An 8,062-nucleotide genomic window follows, 5' to 3' on the forward strand; every position below is an offset into this window, starting at 1 on the left:
GGATGTGAAGGTTAAGCCTCCTGATAAAGGTGTGGTTGGTCGATTTGTGCGAACTGAGGTTGATTTAAGCGATGTTATTCCTCCTGGGGTTGTTGATCAGTCTTCGGCTACTATATATCGTACTCGACGAAAGCCAAGTGCTACTGGAGCTGTTGTGTCGGGTATTGGGAAAGCGGAGTGGAAATTAGAGGGTTTGCATAAAGCTAGGAAACCTAATCGGGGCGATTCTCTTCTCAGAACTCCCATGGATGCTGAGGATTAATATGTGGATGATGTTACAGAAGAAGAAAGAGAGGATGCTTCGGAATCTGATGGTGTGTGGGAATCCGATTCTAGTGCTTCTAAGGTTGCTTGTCAAGCTACGATCAAGGGTTCTAGTTCCAATGTTATGGATGATGTAACGCCCGTAGATCTGGGCTAGTCAATTTAGAGACGATAAGCATCAAAAATGACTTTTTGATGAAAGATTATTTAGAAGGATTAATCTTAACTAAGTTATAGTATATGTTACAAGGATTCTGTACATATAAAGAACGCCGAAATCCGAGTTATAACGAAGAAGTTATGACATGTCGAAGTTTCGCGACAGAACCGGCACGACACAGCGCGACGTAAATAGTGAATTTACGTTAGAGCGATATTTGGCCTTAGTGATCTAAATGAAAGTCGTAGAATACGTTAAACCGCGAGCGTGCATAAAAAGAACGTCTAAATCTGACTTCGTATGAGGAAGTTATGATTTTTCGAAGTTTCGGCTTAGTAGTGTACAACCCGAAGTTCGAATATGAGATCAAGCGATATTTAGCCGAAACAATCTAAATGAGAATTGAATATCTCATAGATAGTAGTGCAACGGCGGAAAGACAGACGAAAACGGACGTTAGACGAAGGAGTTATGATTTTCTAACGGAGTTTTCCTGTCCCGACCTACTAAAAATAATATATTAAAATAAATTCAAAATTAGCCAACGGAGTATAAACGAGAGTTGTAGAGCAGAATCTCACCTACGCGTGCATATAAAGAATGTTGAAAACGGAGCTCGTATGCGAAAGATATGAATTTCTGAAGTTCGGGGCACGAAATCCGATCCTGTGTCAAAACTCACGACGTGAACACTGTGTTCACGACGTGAACTCAGAAAAACGTCACCTGGACTCTGTCAGACCCCACTTGTGATGACGCATGCAGTGACGATCATGCCCCACGACGTGAGCACTTGAAACTCACCACGTGAACCCAGAAAATTCACCCTATAAATAGAAATCAAGGGTCAGCCGATTTTGGTTGCTCCTCCCTTACTCTCTCACTCCCGATACCCTCTCTAAGCCCTATTTTAACCCCCCCCCCCCCCCCGAAGCCCCCGTATCATCCCGAGACCCGAAGCAAGTCCCGAAGCCCGAAGATCCCAAGAAGAAAAGAGTTTTCGAGCCGAAGCTCTGCCTGCGAGAAGCCCAGTGTGTAAAGATCTTCTAGTTTCACCGAAGAAATACTACTCTTAGAGCCGTAGTGCTGCCCGATCATCTTCTGATCAAGTGAGTGTATAGTCCCTTTCATAAACACGATTTCAATACAAGTATTGTTTGAATGTATTAAGTATATGTTTGGTGTGATTGTGTAGTTACTTTCTTCTAACACATAGATATGAAGTATTTGCTATGAAATACGTGTTATGTGTTTATACATTGTTTGTTTACTTGAGATGGATGCTGAATGAATGTTTTATACGAGTTTTTAAATAGTTTTAAACTGTATATGTAATTTATATCTACAAATATGTTGGGTAGAACATGGGTAGATGAAATAGTTAGTGTGTGATGAAATAATGTGATAAGAGATAGGTGAGGATATAATGGTGATGATAATTAGGTGATGATAGATAGGTGATGAATTACGAGTCCAGGCGATGTTGTGGCTGCGTATTCATGCGATGATAGTCTAACCCTTATTATGAATTACGAGTCCATGCGATGTTGTGGCTGCGTATTCATGCGATGATAGTCTAACCCTTATTATGAATTACGAGTCCAGGCGATGTTGTGGCTGCGTATTCATGCGATGATAGTCTAACCCTTATTATGATTTACGAGTCCAGGCGATGTTGTGGCTGCGTAATCATGCGATGATACCCTAACCCTTACTAGACACATATTGAGGGAGTGATCCCCGAATTAGTATTGTCTATGCGATGTAGGAGATGATCCTTAGGAAAAGTTCTTAGGAACAAGCATATAAGGAAATAAGATGTAAGGAGATGAGAGGTAAATATGATATAGGAGATGACCCTTAGGATAATATCTTTAGGGAAGATTAAATGAAGATAATGGGGATGGGTAATTGGGTTGATTGTTTGATGATTAAATATAATAATTATATTATTGTGGGTTGAAAACCCTATACGCTCACCAGGCTCCCAAACCTGACCCACTCAGTTTTCTTTGCATTGCAGGTAATGGTACAAGAGTATAAGTTGGTTGACTTGATGAGAGATTTTGGATTATAGACCAGTAGTTGTAAATAACTGCTGTAAGGTTGAATTGTACTGTTTATGCTTTTGGTCTGTATCGGAACATGACATCCCGAGATTTTATTATTTAATGAAAAGTACATTCTCTTTGAGAAATGTTTTGATAAAGTTTTATCATATCTTGTTTGGGAACAAATTCCGCAACCGTTTTCTTTAAAGGATTACTCTGATTTATAAAACAAAGCATAAACAAATCGGTCTTTTCTGGCCGAGAAATTGGGGATGTCACAGTTGGTATCAGAGCATTAGTTTAAGCGAACTAGGAATTTGTAGGATTTCTAGACTTAAACTTAGAATGCTAAGCGATGATTGTGAGATGAGTGTCTACCATATTTTAAGACACGAGCACTAGTATATTTTAGGAAAGTTGCCTAAAATGCTTTTATGTGCTAAAAGTTATATGTTTGCCATATATGATATTATTTGTTCGGATCTATGGTCTGTTGCCGACCGGGTCTGGAAACCTTATGTGTTTAGGATTCTAAGCGTACGACTACAGTATTAGAACTAGCATGTAAACGTTTCGGAGTGATAAGGAGATTTATACGTCTATCGTAAATAAAGCTTTCTTATCTTAAATTCTCACCCGGTACACCGAACGTCTACTTGGATGTACAAAGCGTTATGGTGAAGACTCGTAGAGAATTGAGTAAATGGGGGAAATGAAAGGCTTATGATAGTGAATGACACCTATCGGAAGATATCGTAAGAGTGGTATCTTGCCTTTAGAATATGTCTGATAAAATAACGGAACGTTTAGAGGAGTACGGTACGTCAGAAGTACACCTTCGATTGGCAGGATGATGGAACGATTGGTGTAATTCTTGAAGTTGTCCCATTGTCTGGAATTTCCATCACCAACCGAGTTGAAGTAGAATTGATGATTGAAGATACACATGGAAGAAGTCCTAGTAGAGTCTAGGAAGTTTTTTATGATTAATTGGACACATTCGTATGTGTTAAATTGTTTTGTGATTTTAGGACTTGGGGACTGCGAGACAATACTTGGGACGAGTATGAGTAGTTGTGAATAGTAGTAGAGATCTATACTACTGGAAGCACAGGACTCACGCTTGGATCAGGGAAAGTCACAAGGTTACCAAGAAGCTTGTAATTGAGTTCGTTTTTATTCAAGTATGTCGTTACCATTGTTTCGGTAATGACTAAAAAGACGACTGATATTCTGACCCTAGTGGTCATATCAAATTGAGTCCGACTACGATGAGTTTGTTACGTGGTTCAGAGAACCAAGTTGGATGTAACATCTGACTTAAGTCGGAAGATTGAAATCAATGCGATCAATAACATCGCGCTCGTTGTTAAGGAAGCTTGTAGCTAGAAATGCTACATGTAAAAATGTGATTATATCACATTAGAATATGAAGGAAGGCATATTCCATTTTGGAATTTGACTCTAAGAGACTTGAGTCTAAGCGTTGCATCATACGATGAGAGGTCATTAGAACACGACCCATCGGTCTGTTACAATAGATAAAGGAAAGTACTTATTCTAAGAAGAAGAAGGAGTCCTCAGTAAGGATTTATTTTGTAACTTGAAGGTTACGATTGAAAGTCCAACATAGTACAAAGAGCAGATGCAGGATTGAGCACTACATGCTATCGAGAAGTCCAAGAGTTAGATACTCTTTCGAGGAAACATAGAACTTACAGTTATTACCTAGGATGAAGAGATAACGTATGGAATCATTATACAAGTCATATTTCGTTGATGATTCCGGGACGTAATCATCCTAAGGGGGAGATAATTGTAACGCCCGTAGATCTGGGCTAGTCAATTTAGAGACGATAAGCATCAAAAATGACTTTTTGATGGAAGATTATTTAGAAGGATTAATCTTAACTAACTTATAGTATATGTTACAAGGATTCTGTACATATAAAGAACGCCGAAATCCGAGTTATAACGAAGAAGTTATGACCTGTCGAAGTTTCGCGACAGAACCGGCACGACACAGCGCGATGTAAATAGTGAATTTACGTTAGAGCGATATTTGGCCTTAGTGATCTAAATGAAAGTCGTAGAATACGTTAAACCGCGAGCGTGCATAAAAAGAACGTCTAAATCTGACTTCGTATGAGGAAGTTATGATTTTTCGAAGTTTCGGCTTAGTAGTGTACAACCCGAAGTTCGAATATGAGATCAAGCGATATTTAGCCGAAACAATCTAAATGAGAATTGAATATCTCATAGATAGTAGTGCAACGGCGGAAAGACAGACGAAAACGGACGTTAGACGAAGGAGTTATGATTTTCTAACGGAGTTTTCCTGTCCCGACCTACTAAAAATAATATATTAAAATAAATTCAAAATTAGCCAACGGAGTATAAACGAGAGTTGTAGAGCAGAATCTCACCTACGCGTGCATATAAAGAATGTTGAAAACGGAGCTCGTATGCGAAAGATATGAATTTCTGAAGTTCGGGGCACGAAATCCGATCCTGTGTCAAAACTCACGACGTGAACACTGTGTTCACGACGTGAACTCAGAAAAACGTCACCTGGACTCTGTCAGACCCCACTTGTGATGACGCATGCAGTGACGATCATGCCCCACGACGTGAGCACTTGAAACTCACCACGTGAACCCAGAAAATTCACCCTATAAATAGAAATCAAGGGTCAGCCGATTTTGGTTGCTCCTCCCTTACTCTCTCACTCCCGATACCCTCTCTAAGCCCTATTTTAACCCCCCCCCCCCCCCCCGAAGCCCCCGTATCATCCCGAGACCCGAAGCAAGTCCCGAAGCCCGAAGATCCCAAGAAGAAAAGAGTTTTCGAGCCGAAGCTCTGCCTGCGAGAAGCCCAGTGTGTAAAGATCTTCTAGTTTCACCGAAGAAATACTACTCTTAGAGCCGTAGTGCTGCCCGATCATCTTCTGATCAAGTGAGTGTATAGTCCCTTTCATAAACACGATTTCAATACAAGTATTGTTTGAATGTATTAAGTATATGTTTGGTGTGATTGTGTAGTTACTTTCTTCTAACACATAGATATGAAGTATTTGCTATGAAATACGTGTTATGTGTTTATACATTGTTTGTTTACTTGAGATGGATGCTGAATGAATGTTTTATACGAGTTTTTAAATAGTTTTAAACTGTATATGTAATTTATATCTACAAATATGTTGGGTAGAACATGGGTAGATGAAATAGTTAGTGTGTGATGAAATAATGTGATAAGAGATAGGTGAGGATATGATGGTGTTGATAATTAGGTGATGATAGATAGGTGATGAATTACGAGTCCAGGCGATGTTGTGGCTGCGTATTCATGCGATGATAGTCTAACCCTTATTATGAATTACGAGTCCAGGCGATGTTGTGGCTGCGTATTCATGCGATGATAGTCTAACCCTTATTATGAATTACGAGTCCAGGCGATGTTGTGGCTGCGTATTCATGCGATGATAGTCTAACCCTTATTATGAATTACGAGTCCAGGCGATGTTGTGGCTGCGTATTCATGCGATGATAGTCTAACCCTTATTATGATTTACGAGTCCAGGCGATGTTGTGGCTGCGTAATCATGCGATGATACCCTAACCCTTACTAGACACATATTGAGGGAGTGATCCCCGAATTAGTATTGTCTATGCGATGTAGGAGATGATCCTTAGGAAAAGTTCTTAGGAACAAGCATATAAGGAAATAAGATGTAAGGAGATGAGAGGTAAATATGATATAGGAGATGACCCTTAGGATAATATCTTTAGGGAAGATTAAATGAAGATAATGGGGATGGGTAATTGGGTTGATTGTTTGATGATTAAATATAATAATTATATTATTGTGGGTTGAAAACCCTATACGCTCACCAGGCTCCCAAACCTGACCCACTCAGTTTTCTTTGCATTGCAGGTAATGGTACAAGAGTATAAGTTGGTTGACTTGATGAGAGATTTTGGATTATAGACCAGTAGTTGTAAATAACTGCTGTAAGGTTGAATTGTACTGTTTATGCTTTTGGTCTGTATCGGAACATGACATCCCGAGATTTTATTATTTAATGAAAAGTACATTCTCTTTGAGAAATGTTTTGATAAAGTTTTATCATATCTTGTTTGGGAACAAATTCCGCAACCGTTTTCTTTAAAGGATTACTCTGATTTATAAAACAAAGCATAAACAAATCGGTCTTTTCTGGCCGAGAAATTGGGGATGTCACAGATGAAGTGACCAAGGATTTGCCTCCGATCATTCTAGAGGATTATATTCCTTCAGGTAACACTGCAAATTTATCTAAGAATTGGGAAATTCCTAAGGATGCGGTTATGTTTTCTAGCCCTAATTCTGATGTTAATCATGTGAAGAGTCATATGATTAATGTTAGTCCTCCTATTGCTGTCAGTATTGATTCTTCGCCTGAGATGAATTAGAATGGTGTTCAGGTTGAGGTTATTGGTATTTTTGTAAAGAGTAAGGAGATGAATGAGGAGGAAAAAGGGACAGATGATACAGAGAATGAGTTTATACCTGGTATTGGGTTTAAAAATCTAAGTGATGAGACTATGGAAAGGGAGAATTCAGTTGAGAATAATGGTGATTTAGATTATCTGAATAAGTCTTATAAATGGGATGATAGTGGTAATTTGGTGGTTGATTCTGATGTTGATTTGAGTAAAGAAGGGGAGATCAAGGATAATGGTCCACAGAATTTATGCTCTGATATGCATTTGTCTTTGAAGAAGACTGCCACGGTTATTAATTGCATCAACCTGGAGCCTTCTATTCTAGGTGATGCTAGTAAGGGAAGGCAGGATATGGATGCTTCTAATTATAAAGGAGAGAAAATTTTGATTGATGTTAAGGATAAAGTTGATTCTGGTCAGAAGATATCATATGTTGGAGCTCTAAATGGTAGAACTCATAAAGGGAAGTTGCAAGTTAAGTTTATTCCTTCGATTGATGGATCTGATGAGCGGCCTGTTGTTTTGCCAATTGATAATCTGAAGAAGGCTAGTATTCCTTTTATGAATACCTTGTATGGTTATTTGCTTGACAAGAAGATTGGGTTTCTAGTGATTAGTGCAGAAGTTAGGAAAATGTGGAAGAATATGGGTCTTGAAGATGTTTTCATGAATAGTAAAGGTTTCTTATTCTTTAAATTCAACTCAGAACAAGGAATGAGGCAGATATTAGATAATAGCCCTTGGATTATTCTCAATAAATATCCCTTGTTTATTCAGCGGTGGCGACCGGGGTTGGCTCTCACTAAGGAATCCCATAAAAGTGTTCATGTTTGGATCAAGATTTTTGATCTTTCATTAGAAGCGTGGAGTGCTGAGAATCTTTGCATCATTGCTAGTAAGATTGGTATTCCTTTGGCTTTTGATTCTTTCACAGAAGATATGTGTATTGAGCATTGATGGGTTTTGAGCATTCTAACACTTCCTAAGTGTACATGCAACCCTAATAACCTTGGATCTATGTTTGTCTAATTATCATGCAAAGTTGATTTCCAAGGTTATTATCCTATCTAGCATACATGGGGAACAATTTTAACTTGAATGAA

The sequence above is a fragment of the Lactuca virosa genome, chromosome 2, assembly GCF_052849685.1.
Source record: "Lactuca virosa cultivar CGN04683 chromosome 2, Lactuca_virosa_CGN04683_v6, whole genome shotgun sequence".
NCBI lineage: Eukaryota > Viridiplantae > Streptophyta > Magnoliopsida > Asterales > Asteraceae > Lactuca > Lactuca virosa.